We start from the raw sequence: 27,455 nt of genomic DNA, 5'->3' as shown, positions 1-27,455 counted from the left end.
TTTTTTTCCAGAGAGTAAAACCAGAACATAAACATTTGTTAACAATGCAAATAGTGAAGGTTAAGCATTCAGACCTCAAAAACGTTTATGTGTCGGTCTGCAAATTTCCACTGATACTAAGATGTAACAGGAAGTTATATAAGTAACAGGAAATTCATGTTGAGCAGAGGTTGGAAAGCAGCACTGCCCTGCGTGGCTGGATCTTTTTACTTGAGATTACTTGTATAACTGAGCAGAATGAAAACAAAAACCTTTGTCATCAGTATCAGAAAGATCACAGGAAGGAAGCCAGGAGGGAAGAAACTCTTTCAGGAGCTGGAATGTCCATCGCCACACTGAAAGAACCAAGACTTGGTCTCTTCAGGTACAGAAGAGATTAGATACCTTATGAGACACAGCGCACAGTATCTGACTAGCCCAGGCTATCAGCTGTACAGTAGTCACTTTGTTCGTAGTTTTTTTGCTTTATCATAAATGCCACAGATCCACCCATACCCTTTTCTTCCTTCTAACAACCATGGTCTGTTTCCTTTCGACAACGAGAAGGGCTGTCAGCAGAGATAGCCACCAGTAATCTCACCTCATCCTTGTGCAAGACAATCCTTGACCAGCTATGCCCCAAGCCCTGAAGCTATAACTTAATCTTCCTGTCCTCCCATCAGCTGCAGCACAAAACACAAAAATCATGCACCGAAGACACAGGGCCTTCTAAGTGTCAGTTCCTACGTCATGCACCCCAATGGGCAGTAACCTGAACATCCACAGTGGAATTCTGAATACCAACATGAATAAACAGAGGCAGTTTCTAATTTTCTCTCCTCTACTTTACTGTAAATGCAAATATTAAGATTACTGGCCAGTGCCAGTGTAAACATTCAAGTAAGCAGTGATTTAAAGCTGACAGACTCGTAGGAACACATGCTTTCTCATACTGAGTACACATGTGCATAACTATGCACAGACTCCGTGCTCTAGCACCTGACCCACTCCTCCACAAACTCCATAATATGGCTCTGCCATGCCGGAAAGCTCTGGATTCCCAGGAAGGCATACAGCCAAACTTTTTGTATGTATTTTTCCCCAAATGGAAATCCCATTTCCATAGTTCTCCTAATCATGGGGAAACAAGGTAACTTCCCCCTTCTACCTACGTACTGTAAAGTAGAAGCCTTAGCAGCTGTACATTTGACCTGTGAAACAGACCATGCTACACAATTAGAGCGCAAAAAGGAGAGAAACTGAGTCACTGACACTTTGGTATGAAAACTATCCACAAACCTTATGCACATTGTGCATTTGTTAGTAACTCAAGGCTTATTACCTTAGCAATGAAGCCACTAGCTCTCCCACCAGAACAAACGGAATGCTGAACAATGATTTAATAAAGGAGGCTCAGCTGAACAGCGGTATACAAGTAACTCTGCCAACTTGATCCTCTCTTATGGTCAAGCACTTCATAACTGTAAGTGACTTTCTCTCTTAAAAAAAAATATTACTGTAGAAGGTATCCTCAAAAGGATACAGAGCAATAACAACCACCCAAACATACTTTTATTTAAGTTCACATTTTCTAAGATCTTAAGCTGTGATAAAAACACTTAAAGGTCTTGTCCCCTGATTCTCCTGGAGACACATCATCCATAACATGATTAGAGGTCTAGTTAAACAATGCATCCTACAACTCCAAAGAGTATTACTTCCCTGCTGAAGTGAAATGAAAGCACAAGGCCACTTTTTAAAAGGTGCCCTTTGCATCAACTGTAAGGCTGTGCCTGCACCAGTATTTTTCTATAAATATCCCGCTGTCATATTGCTTTCTGGGCAGTTAGTAGCAGAACCAGACATTTTAACTGCTGTGCCATCCAAACCAGCTCAGAATGGCATTGTTATTCAAGTCCCTGTCACTACTACCACCGGGAACAGCTTCACTGTAAGTTGTGCAATGCCAGGCGATGGGAAATAAAACACTAGCAGCAAGGAAGGCCACAGCATGAGGAGGCTGGCTGAAGTACCAGCTTTATAAAATAAAAAGTAGTGTGGCTCACTGCACAGATCCATGAAGCCCAATCTCTGGAGCTCATGTCAGACTGTGTCACAGGTTGCCGTTAAAAGATAAGGAGTTTTTCATCTCATCAACAAATGTCTGTCCATATCTCAAAGAAGGTACAATTACTAGGTGTGGGTGAAGCCTGAAGGTTAGGCTTTACTGTAAGCCAGTATTGTATGGTACTAGAAATTCCCTTTTTATGAGCCCAGCCAAAGCTTTGTACCCTGCAATACTGTGGCAGAGGTAGAAAAGGAAGGGAAAGAAAAGCTGCATACTGTAAGGAGAACAGCGCTATAGCCACTGCCTGAAGGTAAAAAAGGAACAGTCTTGATGCATACAGCTGCATTCTTTTAAATGCTGCTTAGATACTCGTCATCTAAATTAGCAATTCATATACTAAAAGTTACACATACACAGAGTGAGAAGGTGCATAAATGTGCATCTTTACATATTACGTATCCCCAAAATTTGTCCAAGGAGTTAAGTAGTGGATCAGTAACAACTGAAGATCCAAGCTTTTTTTTCCTCTGAAAACAAATTTTGAAGCATGCCCAAAGTTCTAACCAGTTAGTTGCCCCATTTTCCTCGAAGGCTGCTACACCTTCTAATCCAAAGAGGGTGGGGTAGGGAGGCTTATCTTCGTTAAAGTCCAAGGATTAATACTCAAATGCTGATAAGTCTAGGTCAGGGACTTGCTTTCACAACTACCTGGCTATCAGCAGGAGTACACCATGATCCACAGAAATGCTGAAACTGATCTTTGGAATTTTGATTTTTTTAATATATATATATATATATAAACATATACATATATTACATAAATGTATACATAAAATACATAGCAACTCAACTAAGTTAAAGGTATTTTTATTACATCCTTGAAGTAATTTATCCTCTAACGGAATAGAACACTATATAACCACTACTTCTCTGAAGAAAAAGTGGGAAAAAAAATGTTAAAACCTATGAGTTTCATGTACAGAACTCTACTCACTTTCTGTGGAGAGCAGAGGCTCACCAAGAGCTGTGCTGGGTGCGAGCCTAAGAAACGCACAAGCTTGTTTTACTGCAAAAGGTCACAAACTTGCCGTCTGCATCGAACATGCTCTTTCTGGCAGCATTCACTGAGCTTCCACAGTTTCCATTTGCATCCAGAGTTGGCTGAAAACTGGAATAGCCAGCATAAGGGATATTCCGGTATTTAAACATCTGCTTTAAACCTAAGCTCCCCTCCACCTCTAGAATCGACACTTCTCAGACAGTGATTGAAATTTTCTTTTCTAACCATTTCATTTTGGTATTTTGCTGCTTTCAGCTGAATTGCTCTCATGCCTAGTAGAAGATGACCTCTGCCTGGTTTGTCGCTGCACAAGCTTTTCAGCTGGTCCACAGTGCAGCACTGTTATTAAATTCTTATGCTGCACAGAGAAGACACAGCCAGGAAGATCAGCTTATCAAGAGAAATGAAAGCACGGAGCACCTAAGTTACACTGAAGAACACGGACAAAGTCAAAATTAGTTGTTTGCAAAACTGACCCAGGTTAACCTGACCTGAAACAAAATATTTACATACAGATTTCCCCGAAAGTGTAAACATTTCTACAAAGTCTAAATTGCATACACAGTGCAAGACAAAAAGAATGGAAATGTTCCCTAATCAGCATGGTTTATAGCCCGACTTCCCTATTTCTAAAGCAGTTAAAGAACTAGGTGCATACATAATATGAAAGAAAAACGCAATTATCAGAAAAAACTCCTTCAACTGGAAAACACCCCTTTTATAACAATTAGTCTGTTTCCAGCTTTAACCATTTTGTGGTTAAAGATATCTTCTCATCTTACTAATAAACTCTAGAGACAGGGCCAATGCATTCTGATTTGCCCACAGAGAACTCCAAGGAGAACTCTATAAAGAAGTTGGTAATTCTGTGTGAAGTACAAAGGCCCCAGCAGAACACAGACACCACTACTACCTATTCTGCAATGATTATTCATCATGGGCACCCAATGAGGCAAGAGGTGTGGAAGCAAAATTGTACTACCATGCCATTTAAGCCTAGAACATCCTGTATCTACGCCGTCAGACCAAACTAAGTTTGCAGAAGCAACCTAGATCCAGAATTCTTTTCCACCTTAAAGTGCTTCGGTAACATAAGATGCCCTATAATACATTAAGTGGACAAAACTGCTTAAGAAGTCCATTCACAACTGCCAGGTCAAAAGTACGAGAGCTGCCAGCTTTCCTGCGCAGCAGGAGGTCCTGATGCCAAGACAGATGCACCTTCTTAACAGCAAAACAGAGTAGCAATACACATAACTAAGGAACAGAACTGGGATATGTAAGCAAATGGGTGAAGAGTAGAAAGCACACTACAAGCGATCAGAAATCACATCTTACAACAAACACCAAGTATCAGCTAAACCTACAAGAAAAGCACCTCACCTATCAAACAACTTTGCATCTGACACACTAGCTGCATTCCACAAAAACAGCTCTCACTTTAGAAGTGTAATTTAGGTTAACAGCTACTTCTCAGAGTAGTCTGTGATCAGTGCTTTGGGGGTAAAATAGAAAAATAAGGTTGCTAGAAATCACATCTGGCTATATTCCAAGTCAAGTTTTGCCACTGATAGAAGCTTGATAAAAAGTGGAGAAAGACTTTGCATACCAGGTCATATCACTGTCATCATCATGAAAATAAATAAAAAAATAGTATTAAAGATACCTGTTTAGAGAACAGATTTTCATTTCTCACATACATTCATTCTAACACCAAGATGCTGTTTAGTCAATCCTATAGCAGGAAAGGCCTCAGAAAAACATCACAACATAGTCACCATCTCGTTGAATCAAAGTTCAATTTGCTCTAACACCGTAACAAATACATTTCTGTAATCTGTATCTATCTCCTACTCTTGTGGAAGTATCAACAAAATTCAGAGTGATATACTTATCTACAATATATAAAAGAATCATATCACTTCTGTAAGCTGTAGTGCAGCAATATAGTGGCAGAGCATGAAACAGTAATCAAAGTCCTGAAAAATACACCATTGTCAGCATTGTACACTGGTACCAGTGTATTATAGCACCTCGGTTTAAAATAAATCAACCTAAGTGCCTGCTTTGGTAAGCACTTCGAATTCACTGTACATCAGCATTAGGGGGGGTAATGCACAAAGAAACAAATCAGAAAATGGGACTTGTAAATAACAATTCAATTAGCAGATTTATATTACTCATTTCCTAATAAACTTTCTATCCGCACCTAGGCACAAACCCTCCCCTGCAGCCTTCCCCCCTTCATTTACATATCTGTGCAGGCCTGCTCTTTTTTCTTGCGAGCCCCTTTGCCCTTTCAATCATGAAGTATATTACTCCACTGTCAGAGCAAAGCAGTTCCTAACAACGGGGAGCCCAGCTGGGATAGGAAGAGGGCAGCAGGCTCAGGCATTAACATAATAATCCAACTGTGTTCCCCCAGGCCCTTAGGGCAGACAGCATATTAGGCAGGCCTCCTGCGCCGCCCAGGTGGAAGCCGCCGGATCACCTGCCCATCAACCTGTAGCAGTCGCCCCCGCCTCGGCCCACGGCTCCTGCCAAGCCCGGGTGCCCAATTACCTTCCCACAGAAGACACGCTTCCCTTCTTCCACGCCTGCTTAACCTACCTGCTGCACGTCCTTATTTACCATCTGAATGTGCCTTGCCTCGCCATTTCCAGCCGACTCCTTGCCTTTCAACTTCTGGGAAGTCTAGGGTTTTTAACGGGACCTACTGCTGCTGCCAGCAGGAACCAGACTTTGAAACAAAATATCAAATACAAAGCACTGCTCTCCAGATGCAACTTCCAGCTCTACCTGCCTTCCGGATTTTTCCCCCCGAGAGAAAGAGCGTGAAAAAACAAAAAGGCAAACATACATGCCCTTGCTATTTCTGTGCCATGCCATCCAAGGCAACCAGTTCAGGGCTGGCTTGCTTGTTCTTCCTGGGCTTGGCAAAGCTGGAGGATTTTCAGCTGCAAAGCGATTTCACAGCCTTTGGTACATGGCCTGCCACCGCGCAGTACACAGCTACTGATTAAGGAACAGAGCCCCTGACAAGGATTCAGCTGTACAAACACACAGACAAGAAACTTCCAAGAATTGCCATGCAACGCTGATTTCGGATGCAAGACTCGTGAAGTCTTCCAATTTAAAGAAAGCTTACAATTGTACTACTCTTCCCAACCTATATTTAATATCTAAGAAATATGCCCGGATTTCAAATGCTTTGGGTAGCAAGCAAACTGCAACTCAGAATACTAATTTGCACATCCCCTCTATTGAGCCCTTGAAATAAATTAAAAAAAAAAAAATAATGGTCACATTTATTACGCAGTGTATTTCAATGTGGTTCTCTTACAAACCTTTTCATTTACAGTATATATGCTGCTTGTACAGAGTACAAGCTCAGGTACTTAACCAAAAAGAATAAACACACTTGCCAGTAAAAGATACTATTTTCTTCACCTTATACAAGGCAACCTCAAAGGCTACTAGGAATAAAGCCTTTGGTTCTAACAGAACTTTTAATTTAATTAAAAAATACATATTCTCTAATTTCCCTTAACAATGGAAGGCACAACAGAAATGCAATACAGTCTTATTAAAATAATGTTTTGCAGACTGTGCAAATCCAAATTTACTTTATCACTTGTGAAGCAAAATTTCCCTAACCTCATTAATTTTCATTTATCGAGCCCTCTCAAAGAAGGAAAAATTCAGAAGCAATTTCACATTTTATTTTAAATGCTTGGTTGTTATATTATCAGTATAAAGAAGTGCAATGCACAGTAATCCATGTCACAATAGTCTGCCTGAGGAAGAACACTTAAAATAATGCTAGCTATGTAATTTAAATATTTTAGAAAGCAACTGGTAAGGAAGTTCTACATAATGGTAACAAAAACTACATATCATGAAAATCATGACACATTTTTTTAAAAACTATGTTTACAAGCAATTAATTTTCACAGCATAGACATTCTGCCACCCTAGTTGTAATAACTTGTTAGCAGCACGCCCCTCTGAACTGGGAAGAGGGGTACAGTTAAAATAGCCCCTTGCACTAAATTCATTCTAGGTCACAGGAAAAAACACTAGAATAACCTACAGGTTTACAAAACATTTTAATATAGCAGTCTTCTCACACAGCCATAAGCTCATGTATCTACTATGACCTGATCTAGACTTCTAGAATCTGCAATTTAGGTAAGAGCTTTGTCAACTATCTCATGATCCTCCCACCCATCTCCTTTGCCCCCCAAACCAGTTACCTTCCCATTAGTGATGTAAAAATTGAACAGCACTTGGAACATTAACTACAGCTTTTCTCCTTCAACACCTCTAAATATAAATTACTTTGGTTATCCATAAACCAGGAAAAGGAGTAACATTTTTGATTACAAGAGATTAGAAGAAAAAACCTTTGAACACTTGTAGTTTTCTAGAGGTTTGTTCTAATTAATTTCCTTCCTTCTCCAAACTCAAGGTCAAAAACTCCACAAACTAAAGTAACAGCAAGCTGTACCAGACACGCTTGGAAGACTACAAGATCAACAGCAAGAATTCTCTACCAAGAAATCAAGTATAATCAAGTCATCAAGTAGCTTTTGCTGTTAGGGGTGAATGCTTTGCGCTTACAGACACATTGCCAGCAGTGGCAGATGACAGCAGAAAGCTGCAATGTTAGTTACATCCATCACTTTTCTTACGAATTCAAATGTTGTGAATGGAACACGTGAACAGAAATAAACTTGTGAACGGAAATACAGATTTCTTTATTTCATGGCATGATCTTTAGATCAGATCCATGTCCCAATTAAGTCAATAGGAAATTTATAAATTTGATTTTAAACAGCCCAAGGTCAGAACATTGCAACAGCTAAGTAAAAGGGAAGCTGTAGCTTAAGCTTCTGACACAGAATATGCTCAAGTTGTGATGGGCTGTTTAAAACAGTGAATAGCCCCTGAAATTACTAAACATAAAAGTTGCCGTATGGAGGAAAATATATACATGTTGTTTAAAATGTATTTCATATGACAACATCACTATAAAAAAAAATTTCCTTGAAGTAATGAACAGTTAGGTCCATGCTGATGATGTAATTTCCTTCACAATTTCTCCTTCAATTCAACTGCAATTTTCTTTTCTTTTGCAAGACTCACTCTTCCTGACTACCTATACAGCCCTTGCTCTTTGATAGCACCATTCCTATGATTTTATTCTTAAACACCAGAGAAGAGTACATTAGTGCAACAGACAACAGTCATCTTCCATACATAGCTGTGCCAGCAGAACAAATATGAGCCTGTAATCCCCAGGTGCCTATCAGCCTTGGCTAGAAGGCTGCTCCCACATGCATAGGGAACAGTCTCTTTAGTTCCTATGTCTTTTCCTTTACAAAAGTTATTTCAAATTCATAAAGACTCTCTTGTAATGGAAGTAACCCAGAACGAAGCTGTAATCATTAATATGTAATATTAACACCTTAATGTACTCAAATTTATTCAGCATGTTGTGGTGGGTTGACCTTGGCTGGATGCCAGGGTCCCACCAAAGCCACTCTATCATTCCCCTTCCTTAGCTGGCCAGGGGACAGAAAAACCTAACAAGAAGCTCACGGGCCAAGGTAAGGACAGGGAGAGATCATTCACCAGTTATTATCACAGACAAAACAGACTCAACTTAGGGAATTAATTTATTACCAATCAAATAAGTGTAGGATAATGAGAAATAAAACCAAATCTTAAAAACACCTTCTCCCCACATCTCCCTTTTTTCTGGGCTTAACTTCCTTCCTGATTTTCTCTCCCTCCTCCACCCCAGCAGCGCAGGGGAACAGGGTTACGGTCAGTCCATCCCATGCTGTCTCTGCCACTGCTTCCCCCTCGGGGCGGGGGTTCTTGCACTCTGCCCTGCCCCAGCCTGGGGTCCCTCCTACAGCAGGGAGCCCTCCACAAACTTCTCCAACACTAGCCCTTCCTGCATGCTAAAGTTCTCAAACGCTCCAGCATGGGTCCCTCACACAAGGTGCCATCCTTCAGGTACAGACTGCTCCAGTGTTTCACCAGCCCTGGCAGCAACTCTGCTCCAGCCTGGGCTCCTCTCTCCAGGTCCTGCCAGGAGCTGCTCCAGCATCAGCTCCCCATGGGGTCACAGCCTCCTTTGGGCATCCATCTGCTCTAGTGCAGGGTGCTCCATGGGCTGCCGGGGGGGGGGGAGGAAATCTGCCCCCCACGGGCACAGCCTGCCCCGCCAGGGGCTGCACCGGGGACTGCCAGGGGGGGATCTGCTCCAGGCCTGGAGCCCCCCTGGCCTCCTCCTGCCCCGGCCTGGGGGCTGCAGTTGCTGCTCTCACAGAGTCTCACTACTCTTTCTGACTGCAGTCACTCAAGGTTTTTTTCCCCTATTCTTAAATACATTATCCCAGGGGCACTACCACTGCCACTCATGGGCTCAGCCTTGGCCAGTTTCCATGGGGAAAGCTTCCAGCAGCTTCTCACAGAAGCCAGCCCTGTAGCCCGCCTCCCCCTCCCCCCACAAAAGCCTTGCCATGCAAACCCAATACACCTGGATAACATATTTACACCTACTCCCAAGTCTACTCAATTGCTCTAAAGCCTGTTTTTCCTTAAGTCCAAATAAGGAATCATTTTATAGGTCCCCAAGACATTTTGTGGTACAGAAAAGAAATGTGCTACATGAACAAGAAACTGGGGGACAATCTAACTGCAGAAATCAGTAATTTTGCCAGTTCCAAACTTTAATTACTGGTTTAATAACCACTAGTGTCTCATAACTTCATCCCTCAGCATAAAAAGTAGCTGGCATCAGCCAGGGAGAAGTAGGTCTGCAGTGCTTTTCTCTGCTCCTGCACTGCATTTGAATCTCCCACATTCAGATCCAGTCACTTTTTTTTTTTTTACTTAAACTGGAGAGGTGGTACTAGTGATCAAAATTTATATGTATGTTTTACCAGCCTGTAAACAAAAAGAGGGATGGGAGTGCTTCTACTAATATACACTAATGTAATATTTGCAGACAACGTCATGTCCTCGCTTGTCGACAGTAGCTGTGGCTTCTTAGTTTCCAAGAGCTTTAGGCAGATAACAAAAGAGAATAAAATGAAAAGCATTTCTGTCTCAGGTATGTTGCAAATCCACCCTGGTAGGGCTCTCCCAAAACCTCAGCTACGGATTCAACACCTTTATGGGAAGCACCTTGCTGCCTGCGTAAGGTAACTCAAAAAAAAGATCACACTGGCCTCTGCAGACATGACCTCGTGGACACTTGGATTTTACCTATTCTGGTGCTGACTGTGACCTTCAACAGAGCAGTGCAGACAACCAAAACTGCTGCAATGCCTCCCAAAGGAGCAACTTAGAAAGAAAAGTAAGAAAATAAACAGCCCACAAAGGTTGTGCAAAACAGAATCCAAGTGTTATGAAGAGTTGGTTTCTTCATATCAGGATAGCCAGCCAGAATCTTTTGAGCAGCATGTGGCTCCCAAGCAGTCACAGTGAGGCCCCATGCACCTGGATTACGGCACATGAATGGCAACAAATGATCCAAAATCCAGAGTGCCTACATCCGTAGGGAAATGGCTGCTTCCTGCCTGTGAACCATTCCTACACAGCTCCTCCCTCCTTTGTGTCCCTGAGAAGCAGAGTACCTGTCCCTATCCTATAAGAATTTTAATGGGGTACATAATATTAATGATTGGCTATACCCGCTAACAGCCATAGGGCCTGAAAGGTTAAATAACCCTGCACAATCAGAAAACTCTGCCCTCAAATTTCTTTAGATGCTGATATTTATTTTTTTTTAAACAGCCCTTTGGGTGTAGAGCAAGACTGATGACTTATGCAAGTGAACAGGAATAGGGACAACAGAGCAGCAATCATGGCCATGTTGGAAGATGCACACAGCAGGCGTACCTGTGTCAAAAGTGAAAATGTAAAAATTCAATACACATTCAGGCAAGTCAGGTTTGGGGGCTTCTTGCTCAAATAAAATATTTTGAGGAGAGACTGTTGAGACTGAAACAGGTAAAATCAATTCAGTCCTTTAAATCACTTCAGGGATCTTTTCCGCACTCACTACTCAAAATTAAGTCTCTTAAAATTGTTAAACACATGTAATATAGGCAATAAAGTACAAACACATTCAGTGTGACCAGAAAAATCAGAGTCTCCCACTCACACACAGTGTGTATTTACCACATTTTAATTATTTTTTTTTCAGTATTTACCACATATTAATGTTATATCATGTTAAAGAAAGTGAAACTCTAGCAGTAGTAACAAGCAACGGGTATCTCCAATAACTACAGCTGACTATTCAACAGCTAGGAAAAACTGTTCGAAGTCTTCAGTCCTACAGTGCAGACATTGTCATCATTTAGTAAAATAGACATTCCACTTACAACCTTGATATTTTCACCTGAGGACAAAAAAAGCACAGAAGGCTGCAATCAGGTTCTCTCTCTCTCTCTCCAGGTGCCACTCATTCTAAAAGCACTACAAGAATTCAGAGACAGCACCTAAATCTTGGTTTGTTATTTCAGAGTATATAATACAAACAAACATTGATCACTGAAAATATTAATTAGCATTTCATTAGAAATATCACTACAGGAAAAAGCAGTGATGTGCAGACATCCTGCCTCTGGGATTAGATTCTAATTCATTTTAGATTAGGAAGCAATGAACTAAACCCACTACCCTGACAAGTTAACTAATCTTACTGACACAGTTCTGGATAGGAATAACACCAGCCCTAAGTATGGCACAGTAAACAAAAAGAAATGATGCTAACTTCTGACATTTACAAATGACCATGATAAAAAGTATCTGGAAGGGTTACATAAATTTGCTACTATGAGAGTATTGCATTTTGGTTTCTTTTTTTAAACTAACATGTTTTTATGTAACAGCACCAAAAAGAACAAATAGTTATTACGGACAGGGCTGTACTGGCAAGAAAATTTAACCAACAAAAGGGTTAATTAGGGATACAAATTTTCTCAGACTGTTAATAATGGGAATGACACATAGTATGTGCCCATAAGTAATTCTCAGGTATCTTTGATCTTCAGCCCCAAGCGATTACTATTGCCTACCATACCCTGGCCTCTGGGACTCTCTCAGAACCAGACATCTGGCTACTTTGTTGTTTTAGACTAATCTCATCCCATGAGAGCTCAAGAAATGACACCAGGCAAGGAGGGTCCTGGCAAGGGAAAAAACATTACAGTATCAGCAGATTTTCGAGTGGACTAGGGTATCAAATTGTCTTCAGATTTCTATAGGGATCCTGTGGCTTCTCCACTCTCCAGGTCCGCTTTCACACACAACACCAGAATGCACATGATCCTGTTTTAAGGAACTGTTAATCTCTTTGGAGAAGCTAATGAATGATAATCCAGGAAAGAACATGTAACAAAGGCAAAGAGAAGTAAAAAAACCTGCAAGGAATGGGTGGATTTAATGAAGATTCTATTGAAAGGTCAACACACGGCATGATCAAACAACGTTTTTAAAAGCCTGCCAAAAAATTACTCCAACATCCACTCTATTTTTGACTAATTCACTGGTTTTAGCTGCCAGCAGTGTTATTCCTAAAGTATGACCTTCTGACAACTGGAACAGATTCAGCCGAGTGCCTGAGTGGCTGCTCTGGGCTTAGAGACAGGGCAGTTCACAACGCACTGAACCCACAGGGGTGAGATGGGCTGCAAAGACAGAGAAAGAAAGGTTTGAATTCTGAGGCCAGGCTCTTCTACAATCAGAGGCTACCTGGGTTTTGCCACAAACTCGGGTCAATCAGATTCCCATCCTCTCCAAATCATAATAGGTTACGTCTGATGTGATGCTGGAAAAGCACTGTTGCAAGCAGTCCTGCAGAAGGCACTTTTCCTATACTGGTGCTCCTGTATCCTTCCTACAGTAGGGCCCCTATAGCCTAAGTGTTCTCAGTGCATGCTTACTGCCTGCACTTGGCAACTGAAAGAACCAGGGCACTTGGAAAGAAATAAACATCTCCCATGTATTTTTCCGAGGGAAGTAAGTACAGCCATACTATGAACTTTATCCCAGCCATGCAGCATCATTTTTAAAACCCCGGGGTGGCACATAACGATAAGGACAAGAGTACTTCTGTGCGGGTATCCTTTTTGTTTCCAATTAACCACCACACCTTTTCTTCCCCTCCATTGGCAAGAGCAAGTTAAAAAGAATGGACACTAAATAAATTCAGATTCTAATACTTTTCTAAAGGCAGGCCTATATGATTTAACTTTGCTTCATTTCAGGGTATTTTCAAAGCACTCGGAACAGAGCTTTGGAGAAACCTCCGAATAATCTGCCATATCACACCAGCTCCCAAAAAAACCAGATTGCTGCTAAAACCTTTAAAAAGGTGCTACAGACAGAAGCAGTTTGAAAATAGTGCACTGAACTTTACTAGAGATCAAGCTGTTACCCAGCATCCTACTTTCTTAAAAGTTACTCCAAATGTATTTTAGCTGTTTCCTAATGGACGGTAACGGATCAAGAAGAAAAAAAAAAAAAACACCCAAACAACTGTGCTTCACCTAGCTTTAGTTACATCATATCAACAGTAAAATAACACTCCTGAACAATTCAACATACTTCTGAGATATTCAGAAAGTTGTTAGGCAATTTTTTTCTGAATATGAATCAAATTCTCCTTTGCTTTCTCACCAAGCAGGTATGTTGTTAGAGTGAATGTGGCTTAGTCTGAATAATTAAACTTCAAAATACCAGCAGCACCAGAACAATATAAACTGTTTTGTGTGCTCTCTATATACAATACATGCTCAACAAATGTGTCTCTTAAAAGCTTTGGTATGATATCAGTCTGTTATAGATTAATTGATGACTTCTGTGACTGCTGCAGCTTGCAAACAGAAACAAGTCATAAAATATTCCATACCACCACACTAAAAACTTGTATTGTATTTATTAATACATCATCTACTGCAGAACAATCCAGACTGCAGTGTAATAAGAAAAACACTGTAAGTTAGAACAGATCAAGCTAATATGTTTTAAAAATAGCATGTGACTGTATTAGCGGAGATAACATTAACACAAGTAACACCAAAAAAGAAAGTAAAGGCTATGAGGAATTTTAATTTTGGCATTTTATACACTGTAGATGATTCATTACACACCCTCTTCTTTTCACTTGCCACAAAATTTGAATAGTACATCCCACACCTTCCCCCCTACTCCTTTTAAATCAATAACAAATACTCCACATATGAACATGTAAGAACCACTTCACAAAATACACAGGAAATTATAGAATGGTTTGGGTTGGAAGGGACCTTAAAGATGATCTAGTTCCAACCCCCTGCCATGGGCAGGGACACCTTCCACCAGCCCAGGTTGCTCCCAGCCCCACCCCTGCTCTGGGCAAGCTGTGCCAGTGCCTCACCACCCTCACAGCAAAGAATTTCTTCCTAATATCCAATCTAGATCTACCCTCTTTCATTTCAAAACTATTACCCCTCATCCTATCACAACAGGCCCTACTAAGATGCCTGTCCCCAATAAACAGTTAGTCAATAAAGCAAACAAACCCCATGTTAATTCTTCATATTAAAGACAGAAAAAACACAGAGGATATAGATATAGGTTCTAACAAACATTTCTCACAGTGTCTAAAAGCATGTTTTTATAGGATTATCTGGAATATTACAGTTACAGCTTGGACATATGTATTACAGACATTTTCAAAGCCATATACCATCACCAGGACTCCAACAGCAAATAAGCAAATGCTTCAGAACATAAACACTCCTCCGTTTAAGTATAGATTTCTGTTCTGTGGGTATCCAAACATTGGTAGCTGATGCCGCCTTGCACTATCTATTCCAAAATTACAGCTATTCAGTGAGGTTTTCTAACACTAAATAAAACTCCCCACATCCATTCTCTTAAACTCAACAGCTGGAAGAAGTGAGCACTGTAGCCATGACAGGAATGCCAACATATATTTAGAAAGGTAAATCAAGTATGAAAACAAACTCCAGAGAAAAAAGGTCTTCAAACAAAATCCATGTTAACACATCTCCTAATTTGGAAATGGAACGGAGTAGCTCCCATTTATCTGTCATTACAGTAGAACAGAGAGAGGAAAAGTCATTTTGGATATTAGCACCACCACCTTGAACAATATCTGGAACTCCTCCACGAACCTAGTCAGTTTATATCATAAAGAGTTAATGAGCAATATTTTAACTTACATACAGTTCAAGCATTGATCTCACTGCAGAACCATTAATCCTACCAAAGTACTAAATTCTAAATAGGGCTTCTGATTCCAACATATATTTGAAAGGCTGTATAATACAACTATAACATCTTTCTTCTTTCCTAATCTAAGACATTTAACAGCACAGCTCTATAGTTCACTGCTGACTGTATGTATAATATGCAGTTCTTCATGATTTAGATATTTTATTTCTGTATGTATGAACAAACCTAGGAAAAATCATCCATAAACTACTTTGATTAAATTCTCCTGGGTTTTGGAGGCTGTCTTTACCTCCAATAAAGGCTGGAGGAAACAGGCTTCTGAATGCAGATGGAAGAATGCATTTCCTCCACTGCGCAAAGCTCTGTTTCTTACCTTGCAATTAAACAGCACGTCAGCTAATAAAATGACTTTATACTCCTCTAATATCTCCATAAGGAGAAAGCAGAGGGAAAACCTAGTGATGTTTCCTGATGAACACACTTCCTAAAAAAAAAATAAGTATGATTACTCTTAGCTTCAAGAGAATGGCATACACTTAACCCACAAATAAAGCTCTGTCTATAGAAGCATTTAAAGCAGGGGTCCTCAAACTACGGCCCGCGGGCCAGATACAGCCCCCCAGGGTCCTCAATCCGGCCCCCGGTATTTACAGAACACCACCACCACCCCCTCCCTGCCGGGAGTTGGGGGGGGGGGGGGGGGGGGGGGCGGGGACGACCAAGCAGCCGCAGATGACTGCCTACCACTTCACCCGCACACCAGCCCCCTGTTTAAAAAGTTTGAGGACCCCTGATTTATAGTATGAGCAACACTTTTCTTCGCTTTTCTATTTCAAATTTACATGCACAATTTATTTGAAACAAAGACTATATTCTCAAAAAGACAGTAATTAATGTACAGTAGACATTGTACATACTACTTAGCACATCATGTCAACTGCACACTTTTGCATAAGGACACCAGCTAAGGCCAATTACTGCTTCTGGAAGCCATGTACTACAAATCACATAGACCCAATTTTCATTTGTGACTCTTTCCTACACTTACCCAGTCCATTGCTTCGATTTCAACAGAAGAATATCTGATTTTCACTAGGATGAAGGAGAAGAATCATGCCCAAGTTTCCAGGTACTCTCACTAGCAGCACAGGTGTTCTTTTGCTGGTGGCAGCTGGCATGTGCTAATTAGCAGGAAAACCAAATTCAACTATTTCCAGTTTTGTAAAAACATCTAAGGCTCAGAATAAAGTCTCAGCATACTACAATATACTCTACAGGAAAAAATAACCTGAGAAAATGAAATTTTCCATTGTTTGCCTCACACAATTTAGAAAGAATTTGAAACCTGAAAGACATAAAGTCTCCATAAAATCTGCTTGTATGGCACATCTGCATCGGGTTGCAAAAAATTATTAGAGGGTACAAAAAGACACTCTTGCCTCCCACCACTCACAAAACAAAGCAAAACAAAAAAAATAAAAATAAAAACACAAGAGCTGATGCAGAAACCATGAGCATAGCCTGCTGGAAGTGTTGCTAAATGAGCCATCTACCTCACAAGATACTGTATGATAAGTTAGCATAACAAGCAATTTGCCTGAGTAAAATAATCTCTTGAAAGCACTGACTGCTACTAAGACCAGGCAGTCTGGGAAACAGAAGACTACTGCAGATTTCACTGTGGTTTTGTATTAGCAAGAAAGACTACAAACAACATGCTGGAACTGGCTGATGATTTGAAAGAGGAGGGAAATGAAAGTCAGTGTGATCACTTAAGAGAGAAGACAAGATACTTACACAGTGGGCACAGTGACTTATGTTATGCAAAAATACCAGAGGGGGGAAGAGCTGGGAAGGTAGTAAGCATAACTATACTGCTAAGACAACGACAAAGAAATTTTACACATTCTAAAGACAGAAATGCACATCGGAGTCCTGTTAACAACTCAGCGCTAAACTGTCAGACTCAAAGTACCTGGGTTATAAAATGTCATTACATTCCAGGATTTCCCATTTACATAACAAAGTAAATCAGAATTAATGCAGAGGCTACTGTTTTGAATTTATATACATCTAAAACGAGAGAAAATTGTTACCTATAAAATACAACTAATTTCAATGTAATACTCTAAAGAAAATAGAAAAGAAAGGTTGCAGAGTAGGTATTTCGTTATTTGCAGAAGATAACTACACTTGAGTTTTATCTGCTAGGAGTATTTGGAAAGTTCAAAAACCTAGATGTAACAACATAGGCATTTGTGACTCAAGGGGTCATGAGAGTGGCCCCCTTATGAAGCAGAGATGCCTTGGAGTGACTCATTTTCAGAAGTATTTGAGGACAGCACTTTACAATACTGCCTGTTTTTCTGGGTATTCCATACTTACAAATAATATCTATTGTTCTGAGCTTCTCAGATCATAAATTGCAGAGAATCAAGTCATGCAGAAATCATCAACAAAGGTGGTATGAATAGCAAAAATGTCCTAGTATCATAGGTCACAGACATTTGTGACTACGCTTAGAAATAGAAATGCCTCACAACTGTACAAAAGAGATTGCACTGCTCATTGAGGAGAAAATGTGTAAAAGAGGCCATTGACTAAATTATTGAAATATACACCTTAGAGAACATAACCTATATAGAAAGTCTCACTCAATACAGATATTCTGGACCATTTGGATAATGAAAGTACAGCAAGTATTTCTGGGATAACACATATGATATTAACATTACAGAAAAAAAAAGTCATAGGATGCATTTTCTAAATTGCATGTTCACATGCCATTTTAAAACAGAAGCATAAAACATATCCATAGATCAAAACTGAGATTTTATGCCCAACTTTAATGTTGTCATTTCTTGACTTACAGGTAACTTATCAATACAGCTTATGCTTCCTCTTCTCATAGGACTTTTAAGAAATCATATACATTGAGTGTATGAAGTTTCCCTAAAAACATGTTCATTTTGAAACAAACTACTTTGCTTAAGTAGAATAAAAAAACCTGACAGCCATTCTTAGAGCTGACTTTCTCTAGTTCCAGTTATAGAATTTTCTTACTGTTGTATCAGTTCATATTTTTTATATTTTCAAAGAAATTAAAATATCACTTGCCAGAAATGCCTACGTATTTGCTATTTGTAGTTGTAACTCAGGAAACAAATGCACATTTTAACAAACATCACTTCTTAAAGTAGATGGAAGCATTAAGAAAACAAAACCCCAAAACCTTAAGTTTTACTTAGAAATGGCATGAAAACAGGACTAAACGGACTCTTCTGAATAAAATCACAACAGCTGAAACTTTCCTGTAAATGTAATAACCTTCATGACAGTGAAAGCACAAATATGAAAGGATTTGGTTTTGCCAGTGCTTGTTTTAATACTCTACTTTGAAATGCAGTACATAACTGGCAAATCTCAACGCTTCTACAAGCAGATTGAGCACTGTAAACTCTGTGAACAAGCAAGTGCTGTCACTGGCAGAGATATTTGCAAAACCATTCCCAAAACGCAAGCACAGAGTTCAGACTCTCTACTATTGAGCACATTTCTACTGCTCATTGGTACCGCTGAAATGCATGTATGCACACATGCAAAGTCCAGTAAAATGTAAAAAGTCTGTTGAATAAACAGACAAATAAATATCCGTTTCTGCTGACAGGATAATAGTCTAGGTCACTAAAAACCTTAGTTCCACTTACGCTTTTCTGCCCCATTTCCCTTCAAAATTTGTTCTTTCTGGTTTATGTGAACTATCAACAAACACGGACAGAGACGCAACATCACTGCACACACATGTGCTTTGATTAATTCATTAGGGACTGAAGATCATTCAGGTTTACTAAATTACATTTCTATAAAAGGATTATTGTTATTAACTAAGAAAGGGATTATTTGTATCCTATGACAAAACCTGACACAGCTGAAAAGCTAGGATTTTTTTCTAAAAGTCTTTACAGCATTACAAAAAAAAAAGAGGGTTTTTTTTTTCCATCTAAAGGTTGAAATAAAGCCACAATAGATAGCAATAATCACAATGATTCTCATCTTCTGTATCTGGATTAGAGGCTGTAAACTCCCCATCAATAATGCGAAAACCTCAGTGAATGTTTCATGCCCCAGTATTATGTCTGAGAAATAACTTTTCAGACTCCATTATGTCCGCCATGAACTTGATCTTTCACCTCTAGTGAAAATCCTCTTATAACTATAATTCTAAAGTTAATGATGAGAGATTTCATTTGCTTTCCAAGCACAGATAAAACCTTTTTGAAATACACTCTCACTGCCATGACCTTGGTCTATGACTTAAGAGTTCACCACATGTAATAATTTACTTTGCCCCATGGGGCTCATTGAGATTTCTTTTTAAAAGGTTTTGGATATGCAGTTGGAGCTGAAACACTCACACAGTATGTATCAAAGTATAGATCCCTGTATACATTACAGATATTTTGCAACAATATTAACAAACAAAATTAACTTAGATCATTACAAAATACTACAACAAAAAGATCTAGCTAAGCAAAGTCATCCACACACTAGAAATTCAACGTTTTGGGTATCTTGCTGCAATAATCCACAATATCTGCTAGAACAGGGAGTTTCAAAAGTTCGTGGAAGTAGTAGCATATGTAAATTGGCAAAGTAATTCAGGAAATATACTGTGTTGCTCTGGACTTACCAGCTGAAACACAATTCAGTTCAAGCACACTAATATTCTCTTTAGTTTGTGTGCCATATAATTACCAGAACTGCTGCATTAGACTACACCTAGTTAGTTTATGGCTGTTGACATTGCTGATAAATACACTACCTGCTTTGTTTGCTCATGTACTTCTTACTAAACAACCCTTTACCATTAAAAATAGATTAAGTCAGAACTACTGTATCCAACTCAATATATGACAAGGTGTTTGTTCCCTTGAATCTTAGGGAAAATTCCTTCAGAAACGTTATTTACCTTAAATTCAAGCACTGCCTTGCAGCCCTAGTCAAAAAGTACATAGCTACTGCCTCAGAGTGTTAAAAGTGCACATCAACCAATGATAACATACTGCCAAGCGTGACCGTGGCTCCTACCAGTTCCCACATCAACATTGCTTCATGCTGTCTCACAGAGCCGCCAGGCAGTTGGTGCCAACTCCCTGGGGATGCTTACAAGGGCCCCAGGCAGGGCAGGATTCCGAGAGGCAAGCAGTGCAGACCTTCAGTAGTTAAGGTGAGGGTGGCAAGAGGACCCACAACACCAGCAAAGCAAACAATCTGGAAATGCAGCTTATGGTGGGGATGTATTTAGTGGTAAAACTTCTCCCCACCACACAGATGGATAACCAGGGGCTGTTGTGCTTTCAGGGCACCCACAGTAGAGCGAATGCACTAACGAATTCTCCTTTGCAAGTCTCCTGCCCCTCAAATTTTCTTGAGCACTACCACCTTCTCATAGGGACTTCCCATGCAAATACAGGAGTTTAAGCCTCTGCTACAGGTATTCCAAGGGGTGCCGTTTCCCCTCTATCCTTGATAATTTAGAAGTAGCAGGAGAAGTAGCAGATTTCAGACAGAAAAGGCCACAGGCACAAGGGAACGCCGGTAAAAATCCTAGCTGAGCAGGAAGGCACCCGGCTGTGGGGACTGCATGTCTGAAAAAGGGTTCCCAGGAGGCATGCGGCTTTTCTTCAGCATGTCCAGAAACAGTTTACCAGCAGTATGCTGTTTTCAGATCTTGTCATAGGGCCAATGTTTTCCAGAAACTGGAGCCTAAATAATCCTTTGAAATCAGAGAAAATTTGCTGCTCTACTGCTCTCCCATTTTTTGCCAAATGCTCTAACAAGTGAAAAAAAAGTAAAAAAAGTAAAAAAAAGAATACTACAAACTGGGAAACACTTCTAAAATATTCTATCTTCTCATAAGATTTCTATAAAAACATTTTAAATAAATATGGGCTTGTTTATTCTTATTTATATAAAGGAATCTAGAAATTTGTTCTGCCTCTTCACACAAATGAGGTTTTCCTCATAGAATGCAAAACACGTTTTCTTAACATGCATTGAATATAATCATTTGACAAACAATTCAGAAGACAAAAACCTTCACAATGTTCTCTCATAATCATAATGAGGAAAAAAGGACAATAAAGTCAATTTAATTTTCTTGAAAAAGAATTAAAGACAATAGTAATTTTAACTGAAATACCTGCCTCATGTTTTACAGCTATGATTTCCACAAATCAGGACTTTGTATTGCACACCCAAAAAGAGAGCTAAAGAAAATAAATTCTAGAACTATTAACGTTGCAAGCCTGATAGTTTTCTTTCCTACATCAGTAGCCACTAAGCAGATATATTCACACCAGAAAAAAATGTGCTTGGATAGAAAAAAAACCCCAAACTTTACCAAGTGAAATACTCTGAAGCTTTGATTTTAACACACAAAGGACAAATTTAAGAAAGGAGAAACAAGGTAACATTATCTCTTTACAAGCCAGTGTTCAGAACTGGCACATTTCAAGAACAGTAATGCTATCCTTGAGTAAATCCACCGAAGACACTCCTAAAGGGCATTTTGTATTCTCAATAGACATGTTTAATTTTGATTTCTCTGCAGTGAGCTGCCAACAGTCAAACGTATAAAGTATTCTTCAGATATCAAAATGTTAGCAATGCTTTACACATCATCATTCCAAAGGTTCTTTTTAGAAAGAAATACTGAATTAATTCCATTTTTGACAATCAATATTGTTGCATATTATCTTTTGCTGGTTTTATAAAATACATGTTTTCACTCCTAGTCACAACGCAGGGCCCACCAACAGCCATGCTAAACCATTTGGAGCAGTATCCCTTTGTGCAAGGGGTCCACAGAGACAGGTGAACACATGAACAGATGTCAAAGGAACCATCTTTATTGTTCATGGTAGAAAATAAACTGCCTACAAGCAGCGGACAAAGCTGAATAGTTTCCATTCTGCTGATTTAACACCAATCTTAACATATGCAATGATTATTGCATAATCATTCTGTTACTATTAAAATTAACATTAAATTAGCATTTGCTTTGTAAGCAAATGGGTGAGGGACAGCAGAACCAGAACTGTGTTTCACTGGGTTTTGGTGCCAGTAGACAACTAACTACACTGCTCTGCCAAAATCAAGCCATTAGAAAACAGCCCTTACACAGCTGAACACTGGCATCGTGCAGGCATTCAATGGAATGAAGACTGCATAAAACACTCCACTGCAAACAAACCACTTGTAACTTTTTGAAGCTGTCACCTTCAGAATAATATTTCCAGTCTCCGCTGCTCTCCAAAAGATAACCTTTCTTTTCAAAGACTGAGGTAGAGAGACTGGGTAACACCTCCCTTGCTAGTAAAATATCTGCATTCTCTCTTTCAAACAGCTGTAAAGATTAAACATCAGAGTACAGTAGCTGAATTTTAGTGGGGCAGTAGACTCCACTCTCCACAAATATTTTAATAGAAGTATTAATGATTTGTTCAAATAGTTTAAAAAAATGCATGCTTTGCATATGCAATGCATTTCATACAGCACTCCCTGCTAAATAAAGGAAGCTCTTGCACACTATAGTTTTACACTGAATTAACCTGCAGACCAAGACAAATACAAAACCACCTTGCTTTAAACGCCACTTTTGCAAGCACGAGAGCAAGAGTCCTCTTCTGTCCTGGCTTCTTTATGCCACAAACAGCTTTCAGAGTCACTGAACATCCCACAGCAGACAAAAAACTGATGTCTCCAGCCAAGCACTGTAGAATAGCAACAGCAAAGCCTCTGAGAACACTCTGGTTACAAAGTCAGATCTAAGACAGTGGGCAAACATTGCTGTAAAAAGGCTGTAACAAGGCTACAATGATTTCAGGTAGATTCCAGCCACAGCCCAAGTAGTTTAGCATAATTTAAACTGGCAATTTTACAACATTCTAGATTATGGCAGAGCTGCTACAAGCACCCCAGATTTGGGAAAGCTAAACATGCACAGAACCGCAAGTTCTGGATCATACATCTTAACAGTACATAAAGTTGTGCAGTTAAAGAGGTTAGGGCAGTGCAAGAACATAAATTAAATCTCTTACACTCCAACAAGTGCAGGAGAGTGGCTTTTTCCCTGGATACCTTATGAGCCATAAGAAAGACCCTGAGTTAGAGGTACTGTAAACCAGGTGATTCAAAGATTTTACTTCATCCAAGTCAACTCAACCTCAACACCTTAGGTTAGTAAATCAGCTGCTTTTCAAAGGTCTTGGGAGAATCTGAAACTTCATACAAGCTAAGTAAGGAATCTGGAGGTGAAGTGTTCAAATACGGGGACTTAGAACCCTCACTGTTTGCCTGAACTTGCTCCTATAGAACTAAAAGCAGAGATTAATGCCTTTGAAAATCCCTTCCATTCTAAACAGTTTTAGTAGTGAATCTGTATTAGAACTGGTAGTGATAAATGAAAGCAGAACAGTGAGAGAGGGAAGAAGCCCAGAAGATTCCACAATTGCTTTCGGTTATAGAAGACTTGAGAAGACAATAAGGAACTCTAGAGATATCTAATGGAGCTGCGTGACTGGGACACATTATAGTGATGAAATTCATATTGTAAGTAATAATTTGGGCTACTCCTATGCATTGATGGATATAAAATGCACTCACCACTCAGGGAAGGAAAAAACCCTAAGTATCAATAAATACTTCAATAAAAACCATCTGCTCCAAGCACAGTAATGATAGAAGAAAAGTAAACTCTTAGGATACATAAAAAATTAGACTGTAATACTAGAATAGAGTGGGTGAATTTAATAGCACAACAGCTCCTATGTACATACAAGGCTTATGCTGACACAGTTAATTCTTTATATTTGTACATGTGAAGTACAGATATCTTCCCTAAATCTGTCCTCTGACACCCACATACATTTCCCAGAGACTTCAGTGCTGTATGTAATGGTAGAATTAGTTACAATTTCATTTAGAACTGTTTAATCTGTGTAGGCAGACAAAATTTATTGCTTAGGAAATAAAAACACATTTTCATTATAGGTTTTTCCTTTTACAGTATCAAATTTAAAAACAATAGAATGAAATTACTTACCCTTCCATAAACAAACCTAAAAAAATGTATATTTTAAATGCAATTTGGAATTCAAATTTTAGACAATACTACTGTAAAATTGTACTTATTTTTAGAGAAGAGAAAACTGTATTATAGTAGACAACTACACATCATGACATATAGTTTATTTGAAGATCTTAAACGATTTTGTTTCGTAATGTTCATGTGTTACCTTCCAAGGGTAAACACTCTTGGTACACTAGTGCATCAGTGTATGAATCTCAAACCATTAGAGCTTGTACTTCTTTTTATTCATTTTATTTTGTTTGTAAAAAGGTTAATGTACATGTATACACAGTTCAAAGAACTTCAGGTATTTTTAGATAAATCAATACCTTTCCTGTGACTTTACAGTAGTGTTAGGGTTCACTTTTTTGTTTTTACTTAAAAAAAAAACAAAAAACCCACCAGCCAAAATCAAAAACACACCACTCACAAATGGAATTTTCCAGTGATCATTTCTCAGTGAGTATGCATATGCCCTTTGTTTTAAAATATCAGTTTAAACTATTTTATATAATTTGTTGGCAAAATGTTACTACTCTTCCTTGATTCTTTTCCAGAAAGGCTAGCTGTAGACCTTGCAAGTTTATATTTGGTTTTATGTTCTACATCTGCTTCAAAAAACAAATCTAAAAATCAATACTAGAACTCTTTCTTTACTTTCTATCTTACTTTGTAAATACCATTCTCGCTTTCTTCATTAGTCTATTTCATATTTCAAAATCTTGCCTTGCATATGCAACACATTTTACAAAAGGCACAGCAGATCCACACAAAACTTGCCAAAAAAACCAACCCACCCAGCACCTTGATTATGAGGTTTTGTACAAGCTACAGCTTAACTGAACAAAAAAACCTCAATGTTTTTGTTGTGTATGAGATAGCAAAATAGCCACAAGTATTCTTCAATAAAATGAACTGTCTGCCACGATTTATCTGTACAATTCTATCACAGCTCTTGCCTATTATGTTACACTTTTCAAAAATATGTCATTAAGCTGCCATAAAAGTCATCACAAATTGTTTTTCTCCCAAACTGATAATAGACTTATAGATCTAATTTTCAATCTCTCTTCTTCATTACTTTGATTCTTAAGAAGAGTATGACATTTGCCATCTGAATACTTTGTAGTAATATCCAGCACCTCCACAGCACTTCTGTTTGAGGATCTCCAAGCTTTTAATAGGTTTGTCTTTACAGCACCTTGAAATGCTGATGTATTTATTTGTCTGTCTCTCGCAGAAATGCACAGTTAGAAGCCAACTTTTAAAGAATTGGGGTTTATAATTTCACTGAAGAACTACAAGAATTTTGGAAAAAAAATGACACAGAAAAGCCTTCTGTGCTGTCAGACGCAACAACGTCACTAAAATCCTGACCCTTCACGACTCAAAAAGAGCAAAAAACAAAAGTGAGACCTGGTTTTCACTCCAACTTTTTTTTTACTACATGGACTGTCCTCCTCACAAATCAAGAGACTTCATCAGTGTTACTGATGACAGAAACAATTAAATAATTGAGAAAATACAATCAAATTAAAAATTAGATTTTGATTTCTCATGGTGCTCCCTCCTTACTTTTTGCTGGTGTACATGTGAACATTTTTTTGTTCACCTGGGGCCTTCATCCATAAAATCACATTCAGTACTAGAAACTGGCTTTGCTGATGAACTAAATGCATTTGCAACAAAAGCTAGGAATAGGCTGGTTTAGAAAGCTGTTTACAGGGTTAATGAAAGTAACACCATACAGGAAGAGATCACAAGAGGAATGATGGAAAAATCAGGGTGAAGAGGGTGAAAAAGAGAAAAGAAATAAGAGTTGAAAGGCAGCTGAGAGAACAAACCACACATCATACAGAAACCAGGGAGAGGAGCTGAAAAAAACTAGGAATGGGTCACAAAGTCAATAGGTGTGAATTTGTAGCCTTACTAGACAAGTCGTATTTCTGCTCATCACATCAAGAACTGCTACTTCCACCAAAACAAAAGACAGAATAGCCATAAATCTTCCTCTCCTTCAAAAGCCCAGATTTTCAGAAAGCACAGAGAGTTTTCCTCCATACCACTTACATTAGCCAACACCTCTCTGGATAGAACGATACCAGCTAGTCTGAATTATATAGGCTCATCTTTGGACAGCGGTTTTGATCTCCACCATACCTTCTTCCAACAACCACAGGTAAGTATCTTACAATGCCACATATCAGATATTTTCAGAACACGGTACCTATAACACTACTAGCACACACGTTATTCTTAAGCAATACAGAAACACTGTCTTGAACAGCTAAACACCTCTGCTGCCACCACTACCATCAATGGCAGTATGTAAGAAAATGAGATTTGAAAAGTCTGTCTTAAGTCTCGTGTAACAAGAAATACTGAGACAGAACTAGTCACTCCATTATTTTCTTTGCAGCTAGAATCCTTTGTTCTTCCACTCTGTTGATGTCAACACCGGATATCTCCTCCATTGATTATGGCAAAAAAAAAATCCAATACACCTATAAAAACTGCTACTGGCTTTCAGCCTGACAATCTCTTTGCTGTCTCTCCATGTCTTTCTTATAAAGTGACAAGGATCTTTTCCTCTCTATAATCCCTAGGACTTGTGAAGAAGGCTCTCTCCAGTCATCTAAAACAAGCCACCAACTCACACATCAGAGCTAAGTGAAGATGTCAATTTTCACCCTTAAACACCAAAAGACTTGGAAGCCTTTTATAATGCTTCCACCCACTATAATGCCACAGATACAACAAGCAAAGGTGCTAAATGTCTTGATCTTGATCATCTTCCCTTATTAATAGAAGGCTACTGCTGACAAAGGGCTTCTGATAAAGATTGATTTCCTCTGGAATACCCCAACCATCAAAACCAGCCTCCACCTGATCACCTACCAGGCAAATGGCTAACGTGGTAGAGTTTGGAAGGCACACCTAACAGA

At 39.1% G+C, this 27,455-nt stretch overlaps 1 protein-coding gene across 8 annotated transcripts in view; it reads right to left on the bottom strand.

Annotated features, from left to right (window-relative positions):
- The window catches only part of SLC10A7 (solute carrier family 10 member 7), a 153,619-nt gene that overhangs the window by 109,151 nt on the left and 17,013 nt on the right, over nucleotides 1-27,455 (bottom strand). The gene's annotated exons all lie outside the window — the stretch shown is intronic.

The sequence above is a fragment of the Falco rusticolus genome, chromosome 1 (genome assembly GCF_015220075.1).
Source record: "Falco rusticolus isolate bFalRus1 chromosome 1, bFalRus1.pri, whole genome shotgun sequence".
NCBI lineage: Eukaryota > Metazoa > Chordata > Aves > Falconiformes > Falconidae > Falco > Falco rusticolus.
Note: the sequence above shows the minus strand (reverse complement) of the source record. Positions and strands in the feature narration are given on the sequence as shown.